Source organism: Loxodonta africana, chromosome 15 (assembly GCF_030014295.1).
Source record: "Loxodonta africana isolate mLoxAfr1 chromosome 15, mLoxAfr1.hap2, whole genome shotgun sequence".
NCBI lineage: Eukaryota > Metazoa > Chordata > Mammalia > Proboscidea > Elephantidae > Loxodonta > Loxodonta africana.
This window is the reverse complement of record NC_087356.1, coordinates 8,416,047-8,438,607: the sequence shown is the minus strand read 5'-3', so window position 1 is coordinate 8,438,607 and position 22,561 is coordinate 8,416,047.

The window sequence follows — 22,561 nt, the reverse complement described above, 5'->3', positions numbered from 1 at the left end:
TTAAATTCTCTTTATAGGACAGAGAACACTCACCTAACTGTAGATAACTCTTTTTCTCCCTTGACAAAAAAATTTAAAAAGATCCATTATTCACTTTTCTCAAAGAAATCCCATTTCAATCAAAGAGAAATCTGTTGCATTAATGCCACAAAAGTAACAAATAATGGCTGTAAAGTTCCCTTGGAAAAATTTGTTCAAAACATGTGCCTTCTTGCTTTTACTGTTGCTATTGTACATTTAATCTGCCTCAATGAGGGAACTGAATTATTATTAAATCTCATTACCGTTGATCATCTCTAATCCAGAAGAGGTTACCAGAGGGGTCAGACACCTCCGTGCTTTAAGTGTTGTGTTGTAGACAACTGAACAATTTGTCCCTCTCTCTGCAAAGAAATGGGGTCAGTTCTGGTCAAAAATATGAAAAATAAGTCATTTCACAAAACTCATGATACCATATGAGTATATTGGTGAAACTAGAGTGAATGTATCTGAAAGCTGTGCAAATATTATTTGAAAAACAAAATAAAAGAGCAGCAGAATAAACCTCTTCTAGATCTTTTGATGTCCTGAAATCTCTGTCTTATCCCTTATTTTAAAAGAAACCAAACTAGTAGGCCTAGCCTCAAAAAAAGGAATCATCCCTGACTTTGGAAAGTACCCAGACAACTTTCTGTCACAATCTCTGTTTTGCATTCTAGATCAGTATGTCTGGCTTCTTTGAGCAAACATCTCCACCGAATGTTTCTCCGGTACCTAAAACCTAACATAATTTCTCTTGTGCTCTCCATCTTGGACACTATAATGTCTACTTTCCCAGCCACCAAGGATGAAAATGCTGGCTTATGGTCTCATTTTTGCTTTCCGTACTCATCACCATCAAACCAGAGTTAGAAAGAGGTTACCCTCACTTATTGGGATCCGTTTCGCTTTGCTAGTTACTAGTGCTCAGTCAATATTTAAAATAATTTTAAGTATATGTTCACAAAATCTTTTCCAGCTGTTCTTTTTTTTTTTTTTCCATTCCCAGGTCCTGAGAGATTGTAGCCTAGACCAGTGGCCTCCAAAGTTGGTTCCACACACCCAGATGTTACACAGTATAGTTTATGGGGACCAAGAGAAAACATGTAAGGAATTCTAGTTACATTTATGTTTTATCCCATCTTTCTAAATTTTATATATTTTGCTTCTTTACAATGGGTATAACTTAATTAGTACAGTAGTAATAGAAGTACATACTTTATAAATAAATATATATATATATATTACAGGCACATGCTTTAAAAAAGTCATTGACCAAGTGACTTTTCAAAAAGGATTAGAGACCCCTTGGCTCATGCTGGAGCCCTGGTGATTTAGTGGTTAAGAGCTCAGCTGCTAACCAAAATGTAGGCAGTTTGAATCCACCAGCCGCTCCTTGGAAACCCTATGGAGCAGTACTACTCTGTCCTATAGGATCTCTGTGAGTCAGAATTGACTTGACAACGGGTTTAATTTTGGTTTTGGTTTGGCTCATGCTATAAGTGAACTTGTTTCTTTCTCTCTTTCCCCATGACTGAATTATTATGGTAGTATCTTTGTCCACAATTAACTCCTATTTCTCCAAACAGTCTTGTGGTCTGAGTCAGAATAAAAATCCCAAAGCACAGCACCCATAAATCTCCTCTCCCTGCTGCCAGCTCAAAATCATCATCAGCTCTCAGTTACCTACATACTGAAATCTAAAATCCCTGCCTTTGGGCTCAAGTTTCACCTTACTCTGGCCACTATCTCCCTTCTGGTTCCATGGGTTAGGCATCTGCCATATGCTCTCTACTTCTGCCAAATGTGAGGGCTTACTATTCCTGTCCTGGCTTTGCCTCCACGGCTTTAGTTACTATGCTGTCTTGATGTACCCTTTGTTGACTGCTCTTTCTTTTAATTGTATCAACGCTTAATAGTCAGTGAAGAAGACTGCTCTTCTAACCTAAACAACCTGCCCCTTCTCTTTGGGCTTTCCTGGAAATTTGCTTCCAAGTATCTTATAACCTGTTGCCGTCAAGTTGAATCTGACACATAACGACCCTATAGGACAGAGCAGAACTTCCTCATAGGGTCTCCAAGGAGTGCCTGGTGCATTCAAACAGCCGACCTTTTGGTTAACAGCTGTGGCTCTTAACCACTACGCCACCAGGGTTTCCAAGTATCTTATAGCACTAATTATATTAGCTAGAATCACGATTTCAGTGCGAGTGTCTTCACCTCCAGACACAGTGTCATTCTTCTTTGCATCACCCACAGCATCTAATATACTGCCCTGGGCAGAGTAATTTCTTCATTTGTTGAAATGAACTGAATTTTAAGACCTTTAGCAGAAGAAATTAAGTTAAGGTTTTATCATTTTGTAAATGCATATTTAAATAGTTAGCTGGGACTCAGGGTAAAAGAAACAAGCCAATCTTGAGTGCTCATATTTGTTTCTATTTGTTAGCCATTTATATTCATTATTCTAGCTATAGGCAATGAGCTGGGAGTGGGAAAAATCCGAATATAACTATAAAGTATATTTTAGAGAAAAATGGAAAAAGCAAAGCTAGTAGAAATCATCCGTTGACCATCTTAGTTATTATTTCATAAAACTGTTCTATTACCAACAACTGCTGAACTTCTCCATAGCTGAGGGAATGCGATGATACAATAGTCCCAGTCCCTGCCCTTGGGAAAGTTACAGTCTTAGAAGGGAAGAAAAACATGTAAACAAAATGGTAGCAATCCAGTGCTATACGATGGCATGAACACGTACATGTGGTGAGAGTAATGAGGATGCAGGGCTCACTTAACCTGAGGACCTCCTTAGAGACATCTCCACAGAGGAGTTGATTCCTGGAGTATGAGTGAGAGATTTCCAGGGGAAGAAAGGGTAGGACTTCCAGAAAGCGAAAAGGTGGAGACATCAGGGTATCAAACAGATCAGTGTTTTAGGGGAATGTTGGATAGTCTAGTCTAATGATGAATTGGCTAGAGGAGGCTTGTAAGGCTATAATCAAGAATTCAAAGAAGTAGATATTGGATAGGATTTAAGTTCTACTTCTGAACTTCGTTAGTAATGAGCAAGTCAAATGAGGGGTAAGATGTAAAAGAAAGCGTGCCTTTTATTCTAATCACAGCTCATGTTTGGTACTCTGTATTCTATGATGTAATAACTGAATGATCATTTGGGTGTTATTCTGTTAATGGGCCAGCCCATGGTGCCAACCCTGGGGCATAGTCCCTGGTACACAATGAACATTCAATATTTGTGTGATTATTATTATCACCATCATCATCATCATTATTTTTTCTGATACTAGGAAATTATACCACCCAATACTGTTGAGAAGGTAATTAGCTAATTCTTTCATATTAAAGGGCAATGTCTTAGTCATCTAATGCTGCTGTAACAGCAATACCACAAGTGGATGGCTTTGACAAACAGAAGTTTATTCTCTCACAGACTAGTAGGCTGGAAGTCCAAATTCAGGGCGTCGGCTCCAGGGGAAGGCTTTCTTTGTCAGCTCTGGTGGAAGGTCCTTATCGTCAATCTTCCCCTGGACTAGAAGTTTCTCTGTGCAGGAACCCCAGGTCCAAAGGATGTGCTGTACTCTTGTCTCTGCTTTCTTAGTGGTATGAGGTCCCCATGCCTCTCTGCTCACTTCTCCTTTTTATATCTCAAAAGAGATTGGCTTAAGACACTATCTAATCTTGTGAATCTCATCAACACAACTACCACTAACCCATCTCATTGCATCATAGGGAAATCATATCAGATGACAAAATGGTAGACAATCATACAATACCAGGAATCATGACCTAGCCAAGGTGACAGATATTTTGGGTGGACACAATTCAATCCGTGACAGAGGAAATAGCAGCCAAGAGAAGTTACTTATCCATAGTCCACAGTTAAGGCAAGCGGTTCCTTTTATGAATACAGAACTTTTCAAAGGGTTTTTATATCCATTGTCTCAGACACAGACAATATGATGTAGGGAGTGGAGTTTCTCTTTTCCTTGGCATACAGATTACATACTCAATACTCATTCCTAATCAGGGGCAGAGACAGAATTGGAACTCAGGTCTTGCCCCAGTTATCATTCTCTCTTTTGCCTTAGTATATCTGCACCCATTCATCAGCTGAAAGATTGTTGTTATTGTTGTTGTTACGTGCCATTAAGTTGGTTCTAGCTCATAGCAACCCTATGTACCACAGAATGAAACACTGCCTGTCCTGAACCATCCTATTGCTGTAGTCACTGTGTCAGTCCCTCTTAATGAGGGTCTTTCTCTTTTCTGCTGACCCTCTACCAAGCATGCTGTCTTTCACCAGGAACTGATCCCTCCTGATAATATGTACAAAGTATATGAGACGAAGTTTCACCGTCCTTACTTCTAAGGAGCATTCTGGCTGTACTTCTTGCAAGACAGATTTGTTCATTCTTCTGGAAGCCCATGGTATATGCAATGTTCTTCACCAACACTGTAATTCAAAGGGGTCTGAAAGATTAGTCATATTAAAATCCAGTAGTCACAGAACCTCTATTTCAGTTATCAAAGAGTTTTAGATTACTTACAATACTGACCATTTAAAATGTGTGTGGAGTAGACCACATTCAGGTGTTGTGAAACAATGCACTGGCCAGAATACTAGCTTTAGTTTTTAATTCTTTTGTGTGTGTGTGTGTGGCAATACAGAATTAAGTTCTTAGAAGTCATATAGCATGTCCTAGCTCAATCACTTGGTAAGTTAGAGGGTAAGGGAAAAAGAGGAAGACCCTCAATTAGATAGACTGACACAGTAGCTGCAACAATGGTCTTAAGCATAACAAAGCAGGATGGTGCAGAACCAGGCAGTTTTTCATTCTGTTATACATAGGGTCACTATGAGTCAGAACCGACTTAATGGCACCTAACAACAACAACAAGCTCAATCACACTATAGATTGAAAAGTAAATTTAAAGAGACATTACAAGACTTCCTTAAAATCACACAGCAAACATGTAGAAGATTCTAGCCAAAGTTTCCAGACACCAGTCCTGTGCTCCTTACACTACACCACCTTGCCTGCATAAAAAGAGGCAAAGATAATAGAGTACACCAGGTACAAAAACAGCCATACCCTATTTAAGGAGTTAGGAAGATGCAAGTAAGAAACATAGCCCCTTCGTAGGAAGAGTAATTTGAAGAAAGGAAGAAAGAGAATGTTCATAGTCTCTTTAGATTCTAAGTGGAAAGAAACTGTCTAGAAGAACACAGGATTTAGAAGCAAAAGCAATGCAAACAACTAAGCACTGAACTACTAACCAAAAGGGTGGCGGTTTGAACTCATTCAGAGGTGCCTTAGAAGACAGGCCTGGCAATCTGCTTCTGACAGGCTATAGCCTTGAAAACCCTTTGGAGCAATTCTCCTCTGCACAGATGGGGTCACCATGAGTTGGAATCAACTCTACAACAGCTAACAACAATAAAACAGATTTAACTCCTACATCAGTTTCCTGTGTGCAACCCCTAAACTTCCCAAACCTCAGTTTCCACTTCTGTAAAATGGCAATAAAATAACACTTGCCCTGTCAATATTTACTGGGTTGCTGTGAGGTTAAGATGTAATTGTGTACAGGAACATGCTAAAAGTAAGTCAAAAGAAGGGGCAGGAGGTGGAAAGGCAGAGGTAACACATGTGCTAAAGCCTACAATGTAATTAGGAATGAGCAGGGGAAGAGAAGGAAGTGAGTCCCTGCCGGCAGAAAAAAGGCCCTATGCAAAGGCCCTCCAGTGAGATGGTAGGGGGAGAGCTTCAGGAATAGCTCTCCACCCAAGGGTGAGAGCAGGGAAAAAGAGCTGGGTCTGGCATACAGAGGATTGAATCTTTATCATGCAGGCTTCCAGATATCTCTGAAGGAGTTTAAGACGGGGAATGCCATGTTCACGTTAGCACTTTAGAAAGATCTCTTAGGCAGCAGTGTCAACAATGAATTTGAAACTGACACAAGTAAAGGCAAGGCATTGGTTACGAGTCTTAAGGGGGATTTCTACTGAGGCAATGAATGACTATGGAAATGGAGGAAAATTGGCAAATTTGAGGGCAATTAAAGAGTCTGAATCTGCAAGACCTGCTGAGTGATGGATGGGAACATCTCCCAGCATTCCGGCTGAGATAATTGGCCAGATAATGGTGGTTTTATTCAATTTAAAGTTTTTGGAAGAGTGGCTTGTATGTAATGTAGAATTCAGCTTTGGGCATGCTGTAAATGGACTATAGTGCACTCTTAAAGAGATGGACTTTGGGTCAAGAAGACTTGGGTTTCTGTCTTGGCTCTAGCACCTACCAGGCATGTATGAAATAATGACGCTAATCATTAGGACAGAGCGTGGAACATAAAGTGCATTGTGTAATTTGGGTTTGGTATGATGATCGTGATGGTGATGGTGATGATGATTATAATGATGGTAATGATGATGATGGTGGTGGTGGTGGTGATGATGGTGATGGTACTAGCAAGTTACTAGTAATCACAGATATCCAGGTAATCAGTCCTGAAGGAGAGACCCCTGAATAGACCATATTATACTTAGTACATAGTATGGAAAATATGGAGCAGAATTACGTCCATAGTTAAGAGAGATTATTGTCTTTTCAATAATTTCTCCTACTATACATGAGTCCCATGAATAGTTAGGAGAGATTATTGAAAAAGACATAACCATGTGGGACAACAATATTTAAAAGACAAAGAGAAAAAAAAGCTCACCTTGAGAAGAGGGGTCAGAAAGCTAAGACAAGAACTCGTTACTGAGTGAAAGGTGATGAACAAGAGTTTTCCATCTGAAGTGTACTCCTCATGAGGACAATGGCTGTGTCATGATTTTCTCTGTATTGCCAACTGTAATACAAAGCTTGGATCAGGATAGATGCTTTATAAAAGTTAATTGAGTAAGTTAACTTGAATATCATAGCATGTTTTCTGTGAGCCCCCTTAACGGCCCCTTCCCATTCCCCACTTTCTGGTCTCAGTATATCTACATCCAGAAAACAGAGCACTTAGTTCAGTGATTCTCAAACATTTTTGCTACACTTTCTGCTCTAGGACTCATGGAACCCTTCTCAGACCCAATATGTGTATGTGTGTATGTAGTAGGCGGTGTGCACATGTGTAAATGTGTGCATGTATTGTGTTTGGTAGGTGGGGGTGACATGTACAGAAATGGAATTATTGCCATATTTTGGAAAGAGGAGGAAAAAAAGCCATTGTTTCATTTAATTTATTAATGACTAATTTGCTTTGTGTATTAAATATAGTCTAAAACAACAACAACAACAAAAAGAGGTGTCTGGGATAAAGATAGAATATGAAGAATAAGTTTAAAAAAATGAAGAAAGGATCATCAAGAAAGTCTAAGTGTTCATTAAGAAACTGGTGACAATGTACATTTTTGTGTGCATGTGTTTGTCGGGGGGGATGGTATATATGTAGGCAGTAGGGACTATACCATTGACATTCTCCTTGGAATGCAAGGAGACTCCTTTGAGCCTTTTCTGAAAGACCTCTACCATCACCGCTTGGATTATAGAAATCCCACTTTCAGAAACTTAGACTCTTGGGATTCTCTTGCAGAATGTGTTATTACTATATTGCTTGATTAAACAAACACAAAATCATTGATTCAGGGGCTTAGGAAAGTATGATCAGATCATTCACATTTCTTGGACACTAAGATACCTAAATATCCTCTAGGTTGTCTCCCCTGAGGAAGGTTACCTGATATAAATTGGAAAACATGGATTTTAGAACTAGCTATATGAAATTCAGGAGTCGGTGGCTGGTGCAAACAGTTAAGTGCTCAACTAGTAGCAGAAAGTTTGATGGTTTGAGCCCACCCAAAAGTGTCTCAGAAGACAGGTCTAGTGATCTTCTTCTGAAGGGCACAGCCTTGAAAATCCTGTGGAGCAGGTCCACTCTGCGCACATGGGATAGGGTTGCGATGAGTCAGATCGACTGGAAGGCAACTAAAAGCAACAACATAGGAAATTCATTAGGAGATTTACATGCGTGAGTTGCATTTCACTTTTTCTTTTACAAATGATGAAATATCAATATCTAACCTCTGTTCTCCTGGGAGCGTTAAGTGAAATGACTTATGTAAAGCATTTTTCTCGAAGTTTATGATGGAGGAGAAATTGTGTAATTTCCCCTTTATTTTTCCTATCTGATTTACGTATATTAGTTAACTAAATGGTTGGTTGTTGATGTGTGAATTCAATGACTGATGCAATTCAATTACTCGATCTAGTTTTTATACAGTTCTATGACTTGTAGGTGGAGCCCTGGTGGTGCAATGGTTAAGCATTCAGCTGCTAACCAAAAGGTTGGCAGCTTGAATCCACCAGCTGCTCCTTGAAAATCCCATGAGGCAGTTCTACTCTGTCGTATAGAGTCGCTGTGAGTTGGAATCGGACTTGGCAGCAACGGGTTAACCTTCAGTCAAAAAAAGCCAAGTTATGCTGCAGTAATAAAACAATCCTGAAATTAGTGGTTTAACACAGCAAGTTGATTTGCTCGTAGTATATGTCTAATTGGGTCAACTCTACTCCCTCCAGTTGCTGAAGACCCAGAAAATTAGTGATCCTTCACCCGTTAGTTTCACTATCTTAATGTCAGGACTCCCATTTCCCTCAGTAGCAGAGAAAGCCAGAAGATCACACACCAGCTCCTAAATGCTTTGGCTCAAAAATGGCACATGTCACTTCTATTCACCTAGTCATACAGCCCTGCCAAAATACAAGGACACTTGAATATGGAGGAATATGTGGATATCAAATATTCCAGTTGCTATAAAGTCGATTCCAACTCATGGCAACCCATGTCAGAGTAGAACTGTTCTCCATAGGGTTTTCGGTGGCTGAATTTTTCGAAATAGATCACTAGGCCTTTCTTCAGAGGTATCTCTGGGTGGAGTCAAACCTCCAACCTTTTGTTTAGCATCCAAGCACGTTAACCATTTACACCACCAAGCAGAAATGTCTCTGCCAAAATCACAGAATGACGTAGCATTCAATTGAAACTGCCCATTAAAAACTCTTTGCTGTCAAGTCAATTCCAAATCATAGCAACCCTATAAGACAGAGTAGAACTGTCTTATAGAGTTTCCAAGGAGTGGCTGTTGGATTCAAACCACCAAGTTTTTAGTTAGCAGCCATAGCTCTTTAGCACTGCACCACCAGGGCTCCAATGGGAAGTACAGATGATGTCAAATCTGAACCTTAAATCAGGACATTTCATGGAATCCCCATTACCACCCCATCCACAGCTTCTTAAACTATAGATTTATTTCATGTTGAGCTCACAGTATAAATGACATTTCTGGAACATACACAAGATGAGTCTCCTCACTGTTGATGTGCTTAGAATAAAAAATGGTGGTTTACTTGTGAGGCTCTTCCAAGCTGTGAACCCTGGAAGACTGCCCCCTGAAGTGCCCGCTGGCCACGCTGCCCTTCAGCTCCCCTGGCCTCCCCATTCCTCTCCCTCTTTTCATCTCACACTGATGCTTCCCCTACTAGTGCATCTGCCTGTTTCTGTTGGCCAGGCTGATTAGCATATTTTGACAGATTAAAAGGCTAAGGTCAAAACAACAACCCCCTAAAGAAATACTGCTAATTATTGTCATATGTTTTTTAAATACTTCTCTCTTCAAAGAACTTAACAAGGAATAAAATTCAACTTTGTATCCCAAGGGTCATTTTAATATTATATTAAAAAATAAGTCCCTTAGCTTTCTCTATTCCATGTTGTAGAAGAGCAATGAACTGTTCCCGGGGGGTCAACAGTGATTGTCTCTACTTGAGAAAAGTTTCTTTCTAAAGAGACACACAAAATGGCAAGCAGAGTCTTATAAGACTGCCCTAAAACAGTCTAGGGAGATTAGACTGATTTAGCAGCCAAACACAGTGCCACACATTAACATCAAGACAGGAAGTATTGCTAACAGCCCTGCTAGGCAATGTTCTATAGTGGTTAGAAGCAAAGACTCTAGCACTGACTTTGTGGATTTGAATCCCAGCCTCATCCTGTGTGAGCTGTGAGGCAATGGGATCATTATTTAATCTCTTAATGTCACAGTTTCCTCACCCATAAAATGGGGTCTTGGTAATAAAAGTACTTATCTCATCAGATTGATGTGAGACTTAAGCAGAGTTTAGGAGACCATCTGGAACTACAGAACTGTTATCATTACTCCCTTATCTTGGTATTCCTACCTTCACTTTACCATTAAGTGGCTGACTACTTAGATGTCCACGACTAAAATACATATACCGGTTGCCATCAAGCGGACTCTGACTTATGGCAACCTATGTGGGTCAGCCCCCATGTGTCTGTCAGTTTGTCGTGCTCTGGGGGCTTGTCTGTTGCTGTGTTGCTGGAAGCTATGCCACCAGTATTCAGATACCAATAGGGTCACCCATGGAGGACAGGTTTCAGCTGAGCTTCCAGACTGAGACAGACTAGGAAGAAGGACCCGGCAGTCTACTTCTGAAAAGCATTAGCCAGTGAAAACCTCATGAACAGCAGTGGAACATTGTCTGATATAGTGCTGGAAGATGAGCCTCCCAGGTTGTAAGGCACTCAAAAGATGACTGGGGAAGAGCTGCCTACTCAAAGTAGAGTCAACCTTAATGACGTGGATGGAGTCAAGCTTTAGGGACCTTCATTTGCTGATGTGGCATGACTCAAAATGAGAAGAAACAGCTGCAAACATCCATTAATAATCGGAACCTGGAATGTACTAAGTATGAATCTAGGAAAATTGGAAATCATCAAAAATGAAAGGGAACGTATAAACATCGATATCCTAGGCATTAGTGAGCTGAAATGGACTGGTATTGGCCATTTTGAATCGGACAATCATGTAGTCTACCATGCTCGGAATGACAACTTGAAGAGGAATGGTATTGCATTCATCGTCAAAAAGAACGCTTCAAGATCTATCCTGAAGTACAATGCTGTCAGTGATAGGATAATATCCATATGCCTACAAGGAAGACCAGTTAATATGACTATTATTCAAATTTATGCACCAACCACTAGGGCCAAAGATGAGGAAATAAAAGATTTTTATCAGCTGTTACAGTCTGAAATTGATCGAACATGCAATCAAGATGCATTGATAATTACTGGCGATTGGAATGCAAAAGTTGGAAACAAAGAAGAAGGATCAGTAGCTGGAAAATATGGCCTTGGTGATAGAAACAATGCCGGAGATCAAATGATAGAATTTTGCAAGGCCAACGACTTCTTCATTGCAAATATCTTCTTTTACCAACATAAACAGCGACTATACACATGGACCTCACCAGATGGAACACACAGAAATCAAATTGACTACATCTGTGGAAAGGGATGCTGGAAAAGCTCCATATCATCAGTCAGAACAAGGCTGAGGGCCGACTGTGGAACAGACCATCAATTGCTCATATGCAAGTTCAAGCTGAAACTGAAGAAAATCAGAGCAAGTCCACAAGAGCCAAAATATGACCTTGAGTATATCCCACCTGAATTTAGAGACCATCTCAAGAATAGCTTTGACACGTTGAACACTAGTGACTGAGCACCAGACGAGTTGTGGAGTGACATCAAGGACATCATCCATGAGGAAAGCAAGAGGTCACTGAAAAGACAGGAAAGAAAGATAAACCAAGATGGATGTCAGAGGAGACTCTGAAACTTGCTCTTGAGCATCAAGCAGCTAAAGCAAAAGGAAGAACTGATGAAGTGAAAGAACTGAACGGAAGATTTCAAAGGCCCTCTTGAGAAGACAAAGTGAAGTATTATAATGACATGTGCAAAGAGCTGGAGATGGAAAACCAAAAGCGAAGAACACACTTGGCATTTCTCAAGCTGAAAGAACTGAAGAAAAAATTCAAGCCTCCAGTAGCAATAGTGAAGGATTCCATGGGGAAAATATTAAATAACACAGGAAGCATCAAAAGAAGAAGGAAGGAATACGCAGAGTCATTATACCAAAAAGAATTAGTCGATATCCAACCATTTCTAGAAGTGGCATATGATCAGGAACTGATGGTACTGAAGGAAGACGTCCAAGCTGCTCTGAAGGCATTGGCGAAAAACAAGGGTCCAGAAATTGATGGAATATCAATTGAGATGTTTCAACAAACAGATGCAGCGCTGGAGGTACTCATTTGTCTATGCCAAGAAATATGGAAGACAGCTTCCTGGTCAACTGACTGGAGGAGATCCATATTTATGCCTATTCCCAAGAAAGGTGATCCAACCAAATGTGGAAATTATAGAACAATATCATTAATATCATACACAAGCAAAATTTTGCTGAAGATCATTCAAACACTGCTGCAGCAGTATATCTACAGGGAACTGCCAGAAATTCAGGCTGGTTTCAGAATAGCACGTGGAACCAGGGATATCTTTGCTGATGTCAGATGGATCTTGGCTGGAAGCAGAGAATACCAGAAGGATGTTTACCCGTGTTTTATTGATTATGCAAAGCATTCGACTATGTGGATCATAATAAACTATGGATAACACTGCAAAGAATGGGAATTCCAGAACACTTAATTGTGCTCATGAGGAACCTTTACATAGATCAAGAGGCAGTTGTTTGGACAGAACAAGGGGATACTGATTGGTTTAAAGTCAGGAAAGGTGTGCGTCAGGGTTGTATTCTTTCACCATACCTATTCAATCTGTATGCTGAGCAAATAAGACAAGAAGCTGGACTATATGAAGAAGAACGGGGCATCAGGATTGGAGGAAAACTCATTAACAACCTGCGTTATGCAGATGACACAACCTTGCTTGCTGAAAGTGAAGAGAACTTGAAGTGCTTACTAATGAAGATCAAAGACCACAGCCTTCAGTATGGATTACACCTCAACATAAAGACAACAAAAATCCTCACAACTGGACCAATGAGCAACATCATGATAAATGGAGAAAAGATTGAAGTTGTCAAGGATTTCATTTTACTTGGATCCACAATCAACAGGCATGGAAGCACCAGTCAAGAAATCAAAAGACGCATCGCATTGGGTAAATCTGCTGCAAAGGACCTCTTCAAAGTGTTGAAGAGTAAAGATGTCACCCTGAAGACTAAGGTGCGCCTGACCCATGCCATGGTATTTTCAATCGCATCATATGCATGTGAAAGCTGGACAATCAATAAGGAAGACTGAAGAAGAGTTGACGCCGTTGAATTGTGGTGTTGGCGAAGAATATTGAATATACCACGGACCGCCAAAAGAATAAACAAATCTGTCTTGGAAGAAGTGGGGCCAGAATGCTCCTTAGAGGCAAGGATGGCGAGACTGCGTCTTACATACTTTGGACATGTTGTCAGGAGGGATCAGTCCCTGGAGAAGGACATCATGCTTGGCAGAGTACAGGGTCAGCGGAAAAGAGGAAGACCCTCAACAAGATGGATTGACGCAGTGGCTGCAACAATGAGCTCAAGCATAACAACGATTGTAAGGATGGCGCAGGACTGGGCAGTGTTTCATTCTGTTGTGCATAGAGTCGCTACGAGTCGGAACCGACTAGATGGCACCTAACAGCAACAACAACATGTGGGTCAGAGTAGAGCTGTGCTCCACAGGGTTTTTAATGGCTGTGATCTTTCAGAAGTAGATCAGCAGAGAAGCCTCTGAGGGGACTAGAACCTCCAACCTTTTTGTTAACAGTTAAGCATGCTAACTGCTTGCACCACCCAGGGTGCAAAAAAATACATATATTTTTAAATTTCTAAGGAATTAGTCATCTGACAGGTATCCAAACGTACTGTTTCTAAACGTTGTTCGCTGTAGGTAAATCATCACCTGGGCCACAGACAGCGTTCATTAGCAGCATTGTCAATCACATGTTTGCCCTGCCAAGAGCCGGGGCTTAGACGACAGGGTTGGTTATGGAGATGTTCAGTCTCTATTCACACATCAGGTTTTTTTAAAAATCAATTTACTGGATGATAATCGAGTCATGTTTATTGCGCTGCCCCTCAAATAACTGTACAGTTTTGGTGATGAAAAATGGCTGGTTACCAGTGCAGTTTAGGGCAGGGGGTGCAGGGATGTGGCTGGAGGAGGGGCTTGAAAGAGTGAGCTGGAGGAGGGTAGTGCCAAGGAGGGAAAGGGAAGAGGAAGTAGGGAGGGGTATAGGAAAATCAAAAGCTAATTATTCAACACATTTTGAAAGACGAGAGCAGGATAGCCCCCAAGTAAGAGGTGTCTAATAGCTCAAGAAAGTCTCGAGTTAAGTTGTTCACTACAGGTGAAAGGCCAAATTACCAGATCAAGTGGGCACATTATCAAAAACATTGATTTCAATGAGGCGTGTTTTCCACGAGATGATTGCCACCATCCAAAACCTTTCCTGCTGGTTTGGAGCACGCAGCACAGTCTCCGGGTTTCAAGTTGTTCAAGATGTGTTCACGTATTCGGTGGGTGCAGGTTGGTCTGCTCTGAAAGTCTACTGAGCACTTACTGGCTCAAAGCTGGGGAGGCCACAGAGGCTCAAAGGGTCAGTGTCTTTGCCATTATTAAGAAACTAGGTGTAATGGCGTGTCATTTGCACAGGGAATATTCTGTTCTGCATTTTCTCTGAAATTTGCTGCAAGAAATCCTCTTGCTTTGCTGCTTTGGGAAACAGATCCTCATGAACCACTGAGGCCTTGCAAATTCACTTGGTCACAGCTGGAAAGCAGAAAGGCAGAACATTTAACTTCACACTTTACAGCCCCCACAGGGAAAGACTGGAGTCTAAAGTTGAAGGAGGTGGAGAGTGGGAAATAGAGGGGCTCCTAATTTTATTTAATTACCAGCTGCTCCCTTTATTTTTAAGGAGTCGGATGAGGAAAAGAACATTTAGTAGAAGGAGGGTCCATGTAAGTAAAAACTAGAAAACCCTCTTAGAAACATCAACGTATTACGAGAAGAAAGTGTTCCCCCTAAAAATCTGAGTATAATGCCGTTTTAATAGTTCAGCTAAGACTGTTCCCCAGGAATGATTTCTCTGGGGTACAGCGATGGGTGGGCAGTTCTCCGTTACCAATAGATAAAAAGTGCACTGAATTCAGAGTATGCCATTCCTCCTTATTGCCTCAGAACTCCTATCCCTATTTCCTGGCTAGTGTTCTCAAATTCACAGTTGGTTAATGTTAAACCAGGCTGATACATGGTGTCTTGGAGTTTACGTTTGAACTAGAGCCAAGGGAAAGTGCCTTTCTTGTGTTCGTGAACTTCCATCATGCATGGGTCCAGAGAGCACTATTGTGTCCATTAATAAAGGCACCAAGGAGGTGGTTTAGTTGAACCTTAAGCCAATTATCCATACATTTGCTCTCTATCAGATGCCTCCTGCTTCCTGCGACTCCTCTAGCTGATGCCGAACATATTCAAATCTTCCCCTAAAAGGTTTAGTCTAAGTTGCTTCTTCAGTACTGTTTGAACATTAAATATGCAAATAATCATCATTACACTTCCAACAATTACACATGTTTGCGAGCACCATGTCAAGTGCTGGCAGCAGAGCAATCATTTGTAAAGACAAATATTCCATTCCAAGAGATGTCATGCTGCTCAGAAGATTCTTTTTTGTATTAGTAGCCACACTGCTGCTTCATAAAGTGTGCAAATGAACGTGACAGTGCTGCCAATAGCTGCCAGGCCCTTCCTCTCAGCCGAGCAGGTGCCAATCACCCATCCCAAACAGCCAAGGCCTTGGAGCCGCACAGACATTAAACATGTGGGAAGTGGAGGAGGCCTCGCAAGGCAGGCCGCTCCCAGGCTCCGAGCTCCCTCTCGCGGCCCCCTCCCCCACGCCGCCTCCTCTTAGAGGGGGCCTCAGGCCTTCAGAATATTTTAATTTCTGATTTCTGACTATATTATCATGTGTTTGTAACAGCCAAATTGTCATTTGTAGCTCAGAGGTGATGCGCAAATCTGCCTGAGACCAAAGGCCAGGTCTCTCAGCAGGGCGGAAGTTCTTTCCTTTTCGGGTTTTTTTTTGTTTTTAATCTCTTCTCTCTTTTTTCTTTATCTTCTCTTCCTTCTCCTTGTTCTCTGCCTTTCCCCTCTGGTCCTCCACATCGTTATGGATAATTGTCACCATTTACTTTTATCACATCCAAAGGAGCAGCTTAGAGGAGCCGTGACTTGAGTCAGTACTAATGTTGCCTTCTCCTGAAGTGGGGAAATCCCAAGTATTGCAAGTGACAATTGATAACCCTTGTGCTTCTTTTCCATGAAAGACGGATGACTCTGGCAAGCTTGGGAGACTGCAGATAATGGGATTGACTTGGTACTTAAATCTCAGTGAACCAGGACAGCATAAGTAATTAGTGAATTGGATCCATCCTGGGGTGCTAATGACGGCTAAGTCTGCCCCCACACCATTCTAAAAGCTGCAAGAGGCACATCCATCTCATGCAGATAAAAACCAAAGGGACACTGCTCACAGACACCATTTATTCCTTTTTTTACTGCACGATTTATCCTAGAAGGAAAAAAAAAATCTAATTTTCCTGAAGTGATACCCAGAAGACCAAGTGACCACGCTCCCACCAGAGATCATTTTGATCACAATACTGCTGCTGTTTTTAATTAAGAAAGGCTAATTAAGAGAAACTCTACATTTATCTTCTTATCTCCTTGTCAGCAGCAAGGCTCAGACATTACCTATATTTGTTTACATTTCGTACCCGGCTTTCCATCAGCGAGCCAGAGAAGATTTTCCTAGTTTATCTCAAGGTTGGTGCATTATAAGGCTTTGGAAAGTGTTTTTAAGAGTTGGGTAACTAACTACAGAGATTACTTTTAGGCTATCTGACCCAAGTTTACATATATATACAAAACATTGCTTACACGATGCTTCTTTATATGCTTCCCTCAATTAATTAAAGTAGAAGGCATTTGTGTACAAACTGGTCTGCTCTCTCATTTTTCTTTTAACCCACATTGATGGCACTTTACCAGGATAATTTAGATAAATGTCTTTTCATGGAGTTCACTGATCCTTCCTGCAACCATGATCGACAAAGAGCCACAAAAGATGAATGGTGTTGCGTTTTGATCAGACATATGCTTTGACGATGTAGAAGTCTCCAGGTGGACATCTTCCTTTTTTTTTTTTTTAAATCTGATTTGATCAAAATTCTTAACAACTAACGTGTCCAGGAAATACATTTTTGTCATAATAACTAGGGAGTCTAAAAATTGAAAGTGAAAACCTGAAGCAAATGCATTTCAACTCAAAAGTTAGCAGCAATCAAACGTGCCATCCTGACAATTCTTAGGTGGATTGCTCAGAAATAAATGTGACAGGCTATGAGTCTTTCTTCTTAGGATTTGTCCTGGCAAATGGGTCTACCCGTTGCCACTGAGTCAATTCTGACTCCCAGCAACCCTATAGGACAGAGTAGAACTGCTCCATAGAGTTTCCAAGCAGCACCTGGTAGATTCAAATTGCCAACCTTTTGGTTAGCAACTGTAGCTCTTAACCACTACACCACCAAGGTTTCTGGCAAATGGGTGGTAAAGCCAAAAAAAAAAAAAAAAAAAATCAAGTTCTGCCTCTTTGGTCAATGTAGGCCATCTCTTCCATAATGATTGGCTTAGTGTGGTGGGAGAGGTCTGAAGTTTACAGATAATGAGTTAAGCCAAAATCCCTGGCTAGTAAAAAGCTTTCTGGTAACTAATTTTCCTTTCTACCCCATCCGCCAGCCCAATCCTTTTTTGTTTAACGTGAGGTCTCTCCATGATTCTTAGCTTTGCAGTGACTGGGTGCTCAGAGGCTTGCTTGTGTACATACACTGAACATACACATGCCAGTGAATTATCATATCGAGGACTGATTCCCCTGAAACCTTTCTTAATATTTAATATTTGAGGAGAAAGCTGATTATGCAAGCACTCCATTTTTCCTCACAGCCTGTAACTGATTAGAAGGTATTTAGACTAACGCTGGAAGAAAGGCGGGCAGGATCTGATTGAGGACAGTGTGGAGTTCAAGGGATGAAGCAGCTTAGTTCCTTTGTGGCAGGCCTAAGTAGTGACTTGAATTTTTTTCTAGATATGATTTTTTTTCGAAGGTTCAGTTTGAATAAAACTAAACTTACATGTTCAGACCTAACCAGTCTGGTTTAGTATGCATGGTTCAAATTTGTCTCTCTCTCTAAAAAAGCAGACAAAAAAGACAAAACAAAACCCATTGCCGTTGAGTTGGTTCCAACTCATAGCGACCCTAGAGTAAAGGAAGTTTATTTTGATTGAACGATTTTCTTCAAAAGCAATCCCGAGTGTGTTGTTTGTATGTGTGATATTCATGAGTATCGCTTAAAACAGTTCTTTTCACTTATCAACATTGAGTTTTTTCCAAATATATTTTATCTTAATTGTTTCCTACCTATATCAAGGAATAATATAGACTGATTTTAAAAACTATTTTTCACAATATCATCTTTCCTGTGAATTTACAGTTCTAACAATCATTGTGCTACCACAATAAAATTACAATATATATCTTGTAACTATTTTGGGGAAGCCCAGATATATGTTAAAAACTTGAATTCAAAATTGTAAAAATAGCACAATATATCAAGAGATTTTGAATTGAGAAAAAAAAGCTTTTATTTCTCCTGGGAATATTGACTCTTCCACAGGGTATTTTTAAGAATGATTGATATGTCCAACTTAGCTAAGAAAACCCTTTCTATTAAAAAAAAAAAAAAGTGAGATATTGAAGGAAATTATATATCTATATATTATAGCCGAGAAGCAATGGTTAAGTGTCCTACTTAAGTGCCATCAGAAGATTGGCAGTTCAAACCCAGGCAGCAACTCCATAAGAGAAAGACATGACGACCTGCTTCCATGAAGATTACAGCCAAGAATCCCCTGGGGCAGTTCCACTCTGTCACATGGGGTCTCTATAAGTAGAGTGGACTTGATGACACCCAACAACAACAACATATGATATCTATATATAATACATTAATATATCATATACCACTATGGTGTATACATTATAATATCATAATATATATGTAATTAATATATAATATATACCATAGTGGATATATGATATATTAATATATTCTATATAGTATTATAGTGGATATACTATATATTAAAATAGTAGGCACTGCCATCCAATTGCCTGGGTGTGGATCCTTACTTTACTGCCTACTAGCTGTGTCTTCTTGGGCAAATTCCATCTCCGCTCTGTAATGCAATTTCTGTAAAGTGATAATAGTAATAACCTTATTGGGTTTTTGTAGGGTTATATCAGTTTATTCATGTAACTGATTCGCATGCAAATTGAAGTTGTAAAGGATTTCCTTTTACTTGGATCCACAATCAATGCCCATGGGAGCAGCAGTCAAATCAAAAGATGTATTGCATTGAGCAAGTCTGCTGCAAAAGACCTCTTAAAAGTGTTAAAAAGCAAAGATGTAGCCTTGAGGACTAGGGTGCACCTGACTAAAGCCGTGGCTTTTTCAATCACCTCATATGCATGCGAAAGCTGAACAATGAATAAGGCAGACCTAAGAAGAACTGATGTATTTGAATTATGGTGTTGGTGAAGAATACTGAATATACTATGGACTGCCAGAAGAATGAACAAATTTATCTTGGAAGAAGCACAACCAGAATGCTCCTTAGAAGCAAGAATAGCAAGACTTTTTCTTACGTACTTCGGACATGTTGCCTGGAAAGACCAGTCCCTGGAGAAGGACATCATGATTGGTAGAGTGGGGGGGGGGGGGGGGAGGTCAGTGAAAAAGAGGAAGACCCTCAATGAGATGGATTGACAGTGTGGCTGCAACAATGGACTCAGACATAGCAAGGATTGTGAGGATGGCACAGGATGGGGCAGTGTTTCATTCTATTGTACAGCAACAATTCATACAACGTACTTAAATATTACCTAGCACACATTCGTTAAAAATAAGCACTAAAAAATAATCAACTATTTTTAAGATAATTTTATCTTACTAATAAAGATAAAGCTTATTTTTCCCTATGCATAACAGATCTTATGTTTCTCCCAAAAGTTCTAGTGACTGCTGAGGTCCTCTACTTGCTAAAGAAAGAAGAATGTTCTGGCAGACAATGTTCCTGCAGCCTGATGTTGGTGTGATTCTGAGCATGAGGCCTGTGATAAGTCTGTGAGACTCTTTAAGGCCCAGACCAGCTCTCGGTCAGCCCTACATTCCACACAGCCCTAGTGCACTGCTTTGCTCATAGCATACGTCACTTAATGTCTGTTCAGTAAGAATGAGTTCTAGACTTAGATACCTCCCCCCATAATGAGAAACTAAAAATGTACTGCTGCCATGTGCTGCTGTGAAATATGCTATAAGGGATACATATATATATATATGTTCAAAACTAAAAAAACAAATCATTGTCTTTAAGCTGATTCTGATTCATAGTGACCCTATATATATGTATGTGTATGTATATGTATATGGGACCCATATATACGTATGTATGTATGTGTGTATATATATATGTATATATATAAAGAGACAGAAGGAGACTAAGAGACAGAAGGAGACTTGATGGCGCAGTGGTTCGACTGATCGACTGCTAACCAAAAGGTCAGTAAAAGATGTGGCAGTCTGCTTCCATAGAAATTTGCAACCTTGGAAACTCAATGGAGTCACTATGAGTCGGAATCAACTTGACGGCAGATGATAGTGAGTTTGGTTTTTTGGGGGGGTACAAAGAGAGAGAGAGAAAAGGGGACTTAGCTTTTATACTGCACCCATTGTGAAAGAATGCCTGATTTTGTCTGGTCCTAACTCTGGGTTTATATAAAGAAATAAATTTGAGAAGGTGTTTAATACAGTGTCTTATAGCAGTCTGACATTAATGGTGAGATTGAAGGCCATGTCTAAGATATAAATCTTTGTTTTTTAATTGCTTGTCCCTCTTTTTTCCAGGGGTAAATAGTGACCACTAAAAAACGTTTCCTACTTTTCTTCAAGGACTAATTTGCCATAGGAATAAAAATACATTGAGTACTTTGAAACTTTAAGGACTAAATATTTAATAAAACTTGAAATATCTTTTCATATGATGATTACTATACTATTACATTCATTTTTTTCAGTTTTGATATCCATCATGGAAGAGTTTTGACCTGCGTGATTTAATGCAGCAACGATCACATTGTTGTTTGAATTTCGCAGCCTTAAATGGAGAGTTCCTTTACTTCATGAGAAATTAAGTCTTTGAATGGAATCCTGGCCGGTGGAAGAGCCACACTGTCTAAAGACTAGAGTTACACAGGCAACTTAGATGAAATCTGTGAGGTATTCTTTCTATGAAAGAGACCGAGAGAATGGGACAGAGAGAATGTGAATGAATGATTCAATGAACTTCAGGAGCATTTTCATCTGGGAACCAAGTGTGAAAGAAGGAATAACAAATGACTCCCTCCCTTTCTAGAAAATGATTGGTATCCATTGTTGATTCTGGAAGCCATCTGATAGCCCAAGCAGTCTACCAATGGGCATAGAAAAGTTTACATAAAAGAAAAGGGGTCAGTTAAGTAAGGAGAAGAAGCTTAGCCAGAATGAACTGAAGTGCTTCATTTCGCTAAGGTTTGATTAATGTGATATTAGACACCTAAGACTGTTAAGACAAGAGCTAACTAGCCTTTAGCCAAGCGCGCTGTGAATCACACTTCACACATCGAGATGTGAGGTAATGAGATTCTCAAAAAAGTCCTACATTTAGAAAGAATCCCTTAAACTCGAACAAACAATTCCCAACTCCTGCCAGTTGCTGGCACATGTCCACTGGTGAAATTGGAAAGGAAGCTCTGCTTTTTTTTTTCAAGGGGAGTTTTTGTTTGTTTGTCCCTGACCACTGATAACATGAGCTAGCAGCTGGTGTGAGAATAAAGGAAAATATGTGTGTATTGGCAGCAGACAATTTATAACACAGCGTGATTATTCTCTCAGAGTCTTCAACATCAGAACTTATGGCTTAAAAAATAATAATTTGCATGGACAATTTTACAACTGCCTTTTGAGGGTCATTTGCTATTGTTGCATGTCGTGGGATTTTCCCTTTTTTTTAATCTCCCTCTCAAAGATCAGTGTGAACTTCTAACCAACGTGATTCATAATGGGTGATTCTTAAACATTTTAGATTTTTGTTAAGGATTTTCCAGGCATCGTGGGCCATTTTTAGCCTGAGAGTGAGTGCTTGGTAAACCTACATCTCCACCTAGTGGTGCCAGGGAAGAGTTAATTACTCTCTACCACAAGGAGGCTGAGATTTCGTCATACTTTGCAGCCAGCCAGCATGAAAGCCCCTGGTCGCTATGTCTTTGAAGCACAATATTTAAAGATAACATTTTAATCTCAGAATATTTTTACTTCCTTCCTAGCCACCATATTTTCCTTCTCTTCAACCCTAAAAGCTGACATTATTAGATTGCAAATAGCTGAAAAATATTCCTCCCACTCTATTTTTCATTCTTACACTGTGCTCAAAGACTTTGACCAAAA